Raw genomic sequence first — 9,611 nt, 5'->3', positions numbered from 1 at the left:
TCAAATTAAATACAGAAGGCTATTCACAAAAACATTTACCCACGTCCTTTTTCATTGGTAGAGATAGGGGTGTTTGCTTTTATGTGGGACAGGCCAAACTTTGTTTTAAATGTGGGGCAAGAAATCATCTCGCAGGGAATTGTAGCATTAAGAAATGTGCCTTCTGCGGAGAGATTGGTCATACCAGTAAAGAGTGTGAAAAAGATATTAAATGCAACCTGTGTTTGAAAATAGGCCATGCCTTTAAAAATTGTCCAGAAGCTTGGAGAAATATTAAGAAAGCTTGCCCTAATATAGAAGAGCAATTGAGAGAGAATATGACTGATGTGACCAAGGTGACTGATGTGACCAATGTGACTAATCTTCCTGAAATACAAACGCAAGGAAAAAATGAGGTAGATAATAGCATTAGGACAAAAGAAAAGATACCCCTTGTTAAAGAGGGAGAAGTAGATGAATGGAAATCTGTGGGAAAGAGAACTAGGAAAAGGAAGACAGAAAAGAAAAATGTGACTGGTGAAATGACTGTGGTAAGCCAAAATAGATATGAGGTCTTGGGAAAAAATCATGGGGGGAAGTAGTTGAGGAATCAGAAGAGTTGGAACGAATAGAGGGGGAGGAGGAGGAAAGAGAAAAAAGAAAAAACCAGGTTCAAGACACCAGTCGAAAAAAAAGTAAAAACGAGCCTGATGATGTGTCCCTAGACCTAGAGTGGGAGTCTTTAGAAGAGGAGGAAATGGAGGTAAATCTACACCCTAGGATACAAGTTAAAAGGACAGGGGATGAGAGTGAGGCCTCAAGGAAAAAAAACAAAAAAATGAATCTGTCAGTTGATTTTTTGACCATTAATGTATGTAGTATAAAAACCAGCAAGACCAGATTTTTGGCTTATGATTTTTTAAAACAAACAGAAGCTGACATTATATTTCTCCAAGAGACAAGACTCTCATCTTTGGGGGAAGTTAAGGAGGCAAAAAGGGAATGGAGAGAGGGTTTATCTTTCTGGTCATTAGCAACCAAACCTGCAGAAGGAGTTGGTATTTTGTTTAAAGGAAATAAGAAGGTGATTGTCAAGAAAGTGGTAGATATTTCACTAGGAAGATGTTTAATGTTGGACATTATGATAGAAGAGAAACTAATGAGGCTCATTAATATTTACGGAGCTCATACAATTTCAGAAAGAAGGTCTTTGTTGACTGATATCAAACCTTTTCTCTTCACATCAATTCCAGTAATTTTCTCAGGAGATTTTAACCAAGTATTGGATGAAAAGGATAGGACAGGCAAAATAAATAAATACGAAAGTTTATTTTTCAAAAATTTGATTAAAGATGCTGGACTAATAGATTTAGCAACTTACGATGGTAGAAACAGCTGTCATACATATAGATGCGGCACAAGGAGTAGCAGGATAGACTTCATCTTCATAAAAAATGGAGAAATCTTCTCCAAGTTTAGAGAAATTATAATGGAATTTTCAGACCATCTGGGATTAGCCTTTCATTATGGTGGAACAGGAGGTATGGGAGTAGGTAAAGGCCTTTGGAGATTAGGCAAAGAATTACTAGAGGAGGAGGAGGTCAAAATTGCCTTTAAGAAATTTTTTAAGTTGCAGGTTTCAAAAATTGAATTTTTCGATTCTGTTGCGGAATGGTGGGATTCGGCTAAGGATTCTTTCCGGAGCTTTTTCGCTTCTACCTCTTTTAAGAAAGGGAGGGCTAAAGAAAAAGAGAGTTGGTCTTTAAGAAGGAAACTTGAGATCTGTGTTTCGGCAGGGGAGGAAGGGGAAAAAGTAAACCGGCTGAAGTATTTGTTGAGACAGCATCAGTACAACCGGCTTAAGTCCCTGGTTCTGGAGAGGGACTACGGAACCTCGGTTTCCCCGGACCCTTGTCAGAATTGTAAGGAGACTGTAAAGAGAAAGCAGGTTGAGAGCCTTTATGACTCCCAGGGTAATTTAGAAGTATCTAGGGAGGGAATCCTGGGGGTTGTAGAGACTTACTATGCTGACCTTTTCAAAGAAACAGCTTTGGATAAGGAGAAGATCCAAGTTTTTCTAAAAGCAACCCCAGTATCAGACACTGCAAATTTGGACATTTCCCTGTTGATATCAGAGATAACAGAGGAGGAAGTAAGGCAGGCAATTGACAAACAACAGAAAAAGAAAGCTCCTGGACCAGATGGGTTAACAGCAGAATTCTATGTCACCTTTAAAGAAGATCTGGTTCCAGTGTTAGCCCAAGTCTTTAATGCCTGCCTAAAAGAAAAACATCTCTCACCATCTATGCAGCACTCCTCTTTAGTTCTGATATCGAAGGGGAAGGATTCGAGGCGCATTGAGAATTGGAGGCCAATTGCCCTTCTCAATTGTGATAGAAAGATTCTGGCAAGGATTCTTACACAGAGGTTGGGTGCGGTGGCAGGTTTTCTTCTCTCTGCATCTCAATTCTCTTCAGTAGAAGGGCGAAATATCTTTGGAGCTGTTTTGTCACTAAGGGAAGCACTGGAGAGATGTAAAGGTAGGCAATGGGGTAAATACTTTCTATCTTTAGACCAAGCAAAAGCCTTTGATAAGGTTAACCACAAGTACCTATGGGCTGTTTTGCTTAGATATGGCATTCCGGAAGAATTTGTAGAATGGATTAGGACTTTGTATAAAGGGGCAAAGAGCTTCCCGCTGATTAATGGTTGGAAAGGTGAGAACTTTTTGGTGAGAGCTGGTGTGAGACAGGGATGTCCCTTGAGTCCGCTCCTGTATGTTTTCTCTTTGGATCCTTTTCTGGGGAGACTGCAGAATTGCGGGCTTGAGGGAGTTCCATTTCCGCTGGGTCAATCCTTTAAGTCCCTTGCCTACGCGGATGATGTCACTCTAGTAATATCAAAGCCTGAGGAGGAGGACAAGGCTTTGGAGTGTATCAGAAGCTACTCTGAGGCATCAGGGTCTCAGATTAACCAAGAAAAGTCGGAAGCTTTTTGGACTTTAGAAGGGGAACCTTGGTTTAAACTCAAGAAATTCCCAGTGGCCCCAGAAGTAGTTAAGATCCTAGGGGTGAAATTCGGGAAGGGAGACCTGGCGAAGGTAAATTGGGAAGATAAACTGAATGCTGGTCAGGCAAAAGTTCAGCGATGGAAAGCATGGAAGCTGACCTATAGGGAAAGAGTTGACATTATTAAGACTTTTCTGATTCCGCTTTTTCTTTTCATTTCGTATGTCTTTTTATTGCCAGAATCTCTCTATGCCCGGATCCAGAGCCTGTTCTTCCAAATGCTTTGGGGGAATAGGCTCAACCCAGTAAAAAGGGGGATCACCTTCCTGCGGAAGAAAAGGGGAGGGTTGGACATGCCTTGTCCAGTGGGTTTCTTCTGCACCATTTTTCTGAAGTTTAACTTTGGAGGGGTGGTGCAGGGGAAAGAGTCTTTGTGGGAAGTCAGTGTAAGAGACTGGGCATTGCCTTTTATTAGAGATTGGCTACTCGGCGGTAGAGTGAAAGAGGTAAGGATAAGAGGAGGCCTTGTTCCCACCTATCTGCGGCAGTCAGTAAAAATCTTAAAAAAATGGGATATTTGTTCAGAAGATTTAAGATCCTTAGATAGGAAATCTCTATATTGGAAAACAATAGACCTTTACTTTTCCTCTGAAATCAGCATCAGAGATTGTCCCAAGGAAATGTTAGAGGAAAGTATAAAGTATCTGATAGATAGAAGAATGCCAAAAAAGTTTTGGGACACATCATGGCTTTCCCTACAAGGCAAGATGTTTGTAAGAGGAAACATGAAACACCTTAATGTTACAGACAGAGAATGTCCTTGGGGGTGCAAAGTAGAAGAAACCCAACAACATTTTTTAGTAGATTGTCCAGTCTCTTGTTCTCTAAGGGAAAATGTTGCAAAGCATCTAAAACTGAATCTAGTAAAAAATCTAGACTACTCAGAATTGTCTTATGGAATAGTAAAGAAACAGAGAGTTGGAAGGAGAAATAAAGCCACTTTGTACATTATTATTGCAGTACTGCGTTATCATTTGTGGCAAATGAGATGCAGACTGACTATTGGGCAGATACAAGTATCAGTGAAAACAGTTACAGAAGCAATTTGCAGAGACATTGTTTTCATAAAAACTAAAGAATCAGAATTTTCAGATGCTCAAAAGAAAATGTGGGAAAATCTATAAATTACTCTGTCTTTATATTTTGTTTTGATTAATCATGTAATTGATTGAAACGTATTCTTTTTGTACCTTTGTTTGAAAATTTCTGATTCATGTTTATTGTATTATGAATATTTTAAATAAAATACCCTAACACAAGATAACAGCTGCCTGGTAGATCTAAGAACATCACTCAATAGTAAAAACCCATGTCCCACTGAGACACATTCAGTTACATTGAGAAGGAAAAACAGCAGCCTGCCAGAAAGCATTTCTCTCCTAAAGTGCAGGCACAAGTCACATGACCAGGGGCAGCTGGGAAATTGACAAAATGTCTAGCCCCATGTCAGATTTCAAAATTGAATATAAAAAAATCTGTTTGCTCTTTTTAGAAATGGATTTCAGCGCAGAATTCTGCTAGAGCAGCACTATTAACTGATTCATTTAAAAAAAAAAAAAAATTTCCCATGACAGTATCCCTTTAAATGTGTTTTACACAAAAAAGGTTGGGGACCCCTGCCTTAAACACTTGAAAGGGGAGATTAGAAGCAAAAAGTGACACTGGGATTTACAATGAGGGACAAGTTGCAAGGACTCCTACAATGATGTCACTAGTAAAATTATAAGTAGATAATTAACAAGCGTTGCTATATTAGCTTCTAATTGTCCTACTGTTATACTTGTTTCCAAGTGTCTCGCCGTATTGTTTGATCAGTGCACAAATACCATTACCATTCGCTACCATTACGCTTATTCACGAATATGCGAAGTTGCGGCCTGAGCACCAAACGCTGGCGACTTTTCAGTAGCGTTACTTCGGCAGTGTGAACATTTCATAGTGAAGATGCGCTAGAATTCGTTTGTGCCTAGCAAAAATTCGGTAATTTGAAGTATGGAAATATTTATTATAAATGTTGGTGCAAATGCTTGAAGTTACCACTTTTTCTTATACAAGTCCAGGGAACCTTAATAAAGACAAGAGAGTTAATATAATGCCCTACACATGAGCTCACTGTAAAATTAATGTTCCATATGTTATGAAATGTCTGGCGAAAAAAAAAAAAAATTGTCAGGACTTCTGCAGGCAATTCCGCCAGCGCTTTTGGAACTTTTTTTTTTTTAATGCATTTTGGGCACATATAATGGGATATAATGTAGGTGACAGAAGATTGAGGAAGATCTAGCTGCTTTTTAGCACTTCGCCTGTTCTGAGGTGGCAACGTCAACTCTGAATTTGCGGAGTAACGACCTTTCGCCAGAACAAAAAATCGCCTGGCGTCGGCGATAGAGTGCGAACGAATGCTAGCGACGGTCTCTTTCTCTAGCCGGCACCTGTTAGTAAATTGGTGATGTTAACAAGTAAGCAAAAAGTCGCTATCGTTAGCCACTTTGTCCTTTAGTGAATCTGCCCCTTAGTGTTTCCCTGTGCCACTGCAGAACCAGCATAGTATCTCCTGTATTTCCAATGCTGCCGATTATTATTAGGCTTTAAAATAGGAGTTTGGGAGTCCCCAACTCCCTGGCTATTAAAACTGAAATTGAAGATGAACCTGCTGTTATCCAATAGTGTCACATTAAATGAAGATTATTTCTCTGTAAAATATCCGTAACCCTTTCTTGGCCAAAAAAAAAGGCTAAAGCTAGGTTGGAGGTAGAGCACGATTACAGTATCGCCCATCTTCTCAGCTGGGCCCTTGTGATGTTGTGTGGAGGAAGGGAGCAGGGTTGTTGAACTACACCTCTCTCACGGCAAATCAGATTATTAGGAGTCCAGAGATCCTTCAACATTAAAGAAGGTTTATTGAACACCTACCCCCATATTTAATATAAGGCACTAAGTTTGCCCAGGAGCAGTAACCAATAACAACCAATAAGATATTTGCTTTTATACAGATGACCAGTAAATACATTCTGCTGATTGGTTGCTATAGGTTAATGCACATGGGCAAATTTAGTGCCTTTTATTGCATTACCTCAATAGTCTCATTTAGATTGTATAATATGAGATTCGTTATCCGGAAACTCATTATCCAGAAAGCTCCGAATAATGGAAAGGCCATCTCCCATAAACTCCATTTTTTCCAAATAATCCAAATTTTTAAAAATGATTTTCTTTTTTCTCTGTAATAATAAAACAGTAGCTTGTACTTGATTCAAACTAAGATCTAATTAATCCTTATTAGAGGTAAAACCAGCCTATTGGGTTTGTGTAATGTTTAAATTATTTTCTAGTAGACTTAAGGTATGAAGATCCAAATTATGGAAGCATTCTGTTTAATAAGTTTCATACCTGTGCTTTGTAACTTTTTCTGGCAGTTCAGTGCAGGAGATCAAAGAGAAATGCTGGACATTTGAATAGGAATCCAGAACTGCAGGCTGAACCGTCAGATTCAGGACTTTCATGTGGTCAATGTTTGATCTAACAGGGGCCATAGGAGGACAGGAGATGATAAGTAAGTGCCCCCCTCCTTACCTGCCCCCTATCTGCTTCTACCTTGTGTGTCAAGGGAAGGTAAATGACCCCTAAGGTGTTGGTTTAGCACATTTGATTAGGAAGCTTTTAAAGTTATTCTGATATTCCTGTATTCCTGGAAGGAGTCAATATCACTTTAAGAAAAACAATCCCTGATTTGGGCCCATCGCCATGCCTTTGCAGTTTGCTGCAATGAGATTGATCCCTATAACGGATCAATATGATGTTGTCATAGCAGGTTTCAATATTTTCTCATTATTCTGACAACATAATCCTTTTCCTTATGTAGCGTATGGCAGATCATCGGAATAGAACTAACGATTTGCCAGCGTCCCATGTTAGGAATTGATTTTATTTTCAAGTCCTTTTTCAAAACAAGAAACTCACTGACTTATGTTAACTAGAATTCTGTTTCCTTGAATAGGAGAAATATTCATGGACATTCATATTTCTATTTCAGGCCGGTTAATAGAAGCCAGTCACTGGCCATAGTATTTATGGATGAAGGGTGGGGGGGGGGGGTTGGCCAAGGTCTGTGGCTCTGAAGAGTATAATTTTTTCATGTACCGTCAATGCAGTATTATTATTATTGCACTGAATCCAGGATTCGGCCTTTTTCAGCAGAATTTGGATTCGGTTGAATCCTTGTTCCTGTTGGAACTGAATCCGAAGTTTTAAAATGTTCTCTTTACAAAACAAGGAAGTAAAACATTTTTTTTTAGCCAGGCACTCTCTTTTCTCTCCCCCTCCCTGATTTGTATATGTAAATTATGGTTCAGATTCGGTTTGGTATTCAGTTGAATCTTTCACAAAGGATTCGAGGGTTCCACCAAATCCAATGGATTTGGCACAATATTCTTATTATCAATGCAATATTCTTATGTTATGATAAACTGAAGTTGGGGTCTCCAAAATAACAAACAATAAACAATAAGATTCACTCCCCACATTTTGGAAGTGGCCCAGGTGCACCGCCCTGAGCCCTCAGCATGGGGATCGGACAGACCAAAAACTTCAATGGAGCAGGCACTCAGAATAAAGGCAATCTTCCAACTCCCGACTCAACTACAAAGGAGTAGGTTATAATACAAATTCTCTTATAGAGAGTATAGGTGAGGTGCAAATAGCCCAAGGGTACACCCACAATACGTACCCAAAAACTCAATAGAAAATGTATTGGGCCTGCAAACTCAGAAGAAATTTTTTTCCACCCCTGGAATGAATAGGAGACTTTTAATTTTAGGCATGGTAGTTATATATTGTAGAAGGTCAGGGGGCATAGTAAGCACCACACATTACTAACAATGGATAACGACTCTGCCTGGAGAAATTGAAACAAACAGGCTTGAAACAGTAAGCACTCAATTATGTTTGTAACGCTGCAGTTCTCTAACAATGAAAACCATAGATCGAAATGCAGCTGGAAATGGACCTGCCATTTTTCTACATCAGATCATGCCACAATGATACGACAAAACCGATGAGCACCTAATTAGTATCTTGGGGGCAATGTAATAAAAGGCACTAAGTTTGCTTAGGAGTAGAAAATCAAAGCAACCAATCAGCAAGTAGCATTTACAACACTGTATCCATTGGAGAAAACTTTGCTTTAGAACTTAAAGACCTGCAGCAAATTTTAAAATACACATCTGTTTAAAAGCAAGCATCCTATTGGTTGCTATGGGTTACTGCACCCGTGCAAACAGAGTGCCTTTTATTACTTATGGGGGTAACTCTGTAAGACAGTAATAGAGAGGGGACTAAATTACACAGTATAATATGTGTATTTTAAAATTTGCTGCAGGTCTTTAAGTTCTAAAGCAAAGTTTTCTCCAATGGATACAGTGTTGCCTATGTTCAGTAGTGCTGTATTCATAAGGAGTGGGCAGTCAGAGGCACATAGGTGCTTCTTATAGCTGGTATTAAGTGCAAGGCTCAATTGGCCCTGGTTTGTATCAGTTTCAGAAGTTGATGGGGGTGGGTGGACAGCTGGGAGGTTAGAAAAATTGTACGTGAATCTACTCCGTGGGTCCCCACTCAGCAGCTACTTTGTACATTTCTTATGAAACATTTTATGCCAGAAAAATTTCATGTCATTGCAGGTAGATATCTATGCCCTGCCTGAATGATTTTGTTCACAACATGTTGCACAGGCATGGGTTCCGAAAACCCGTTATACAGAAAGCTCTGTATTACAGAAAGGCTGTCTCCCATAGACTCCAGTTTATCCAAATTTTTAAAAATGATTTCCTTTTAATAAAACAGTACTTTGTACTTGGTCCCAACTGTACTCAATAATGCGTCCGATAATTAATCCTGATCGTAATGTTTAAATCATTTTCTAGTAGACTACGGGGCACATTTACTATGGGCCGAATATCGAGGGTTAATTAACCCTCGATATTTGACCATCAAACTTAAATCCTTCGACTTCGAATATCGAAGTCGAAGGATTTACCGCAATCGATTGATTCATATTCGAATTTTAATCCATCAATCGAACGATTTTCCTTCGATCAGAAATTGCTAGGAAAGCCTATGGGGACCTTCCTTATAGGCTAACATTGGTGCTCGGTAGGTTTTAGGTGGCAAAGTAGGTGGTCGAAGTTTTTTTAAAGAGACAGTACTTCGACTGGTCGAATAGTCGAACGATTTTTAGTTCGAATCGTTCGATTCGAAGTCGTAGTCGAAGGTCGACGTAGCCAAAAAAATACTTCGAAATTCGAAGTATTTTTAATTCTAATCCTTCACTCGAGCTAAGTAAATGTGCCCATTAATGTATGAAGATCCAAATTACAGAAAGATCCGTTATCCAGAAAACCTGAGGTCCCAAGCATTCTGGATAACAGGTTCCATACATGTAGCTATTTCCATCTGGTTAAATGAAGATGTAATTCTAGAGGAAAAAAACCACACTGCATCGGGGGGAAAAACACCATTTGTTGCACTTTGTATTTGGAGCTGAAGGTGCAGAGCCAATCTGCTGTCTTT

Source organism: Xenopus laevis, chromosome 3L (assembly GCF_017654675.1).
Source record: "Xenopus laevis strain J_2021 chromosome 3L, Xenopus_laevis_v10.1, whole genome shotgun sequence".
Taxonomy (NCBI): domain Eukaryota; kingdom Metazoa; phylum Chordata; class Amphibia; order Anura; family Pipidae; genus Xenopus; species Xenopus laevis.
Note: the sequence above shows the minus strand (reverse complement) of the source record.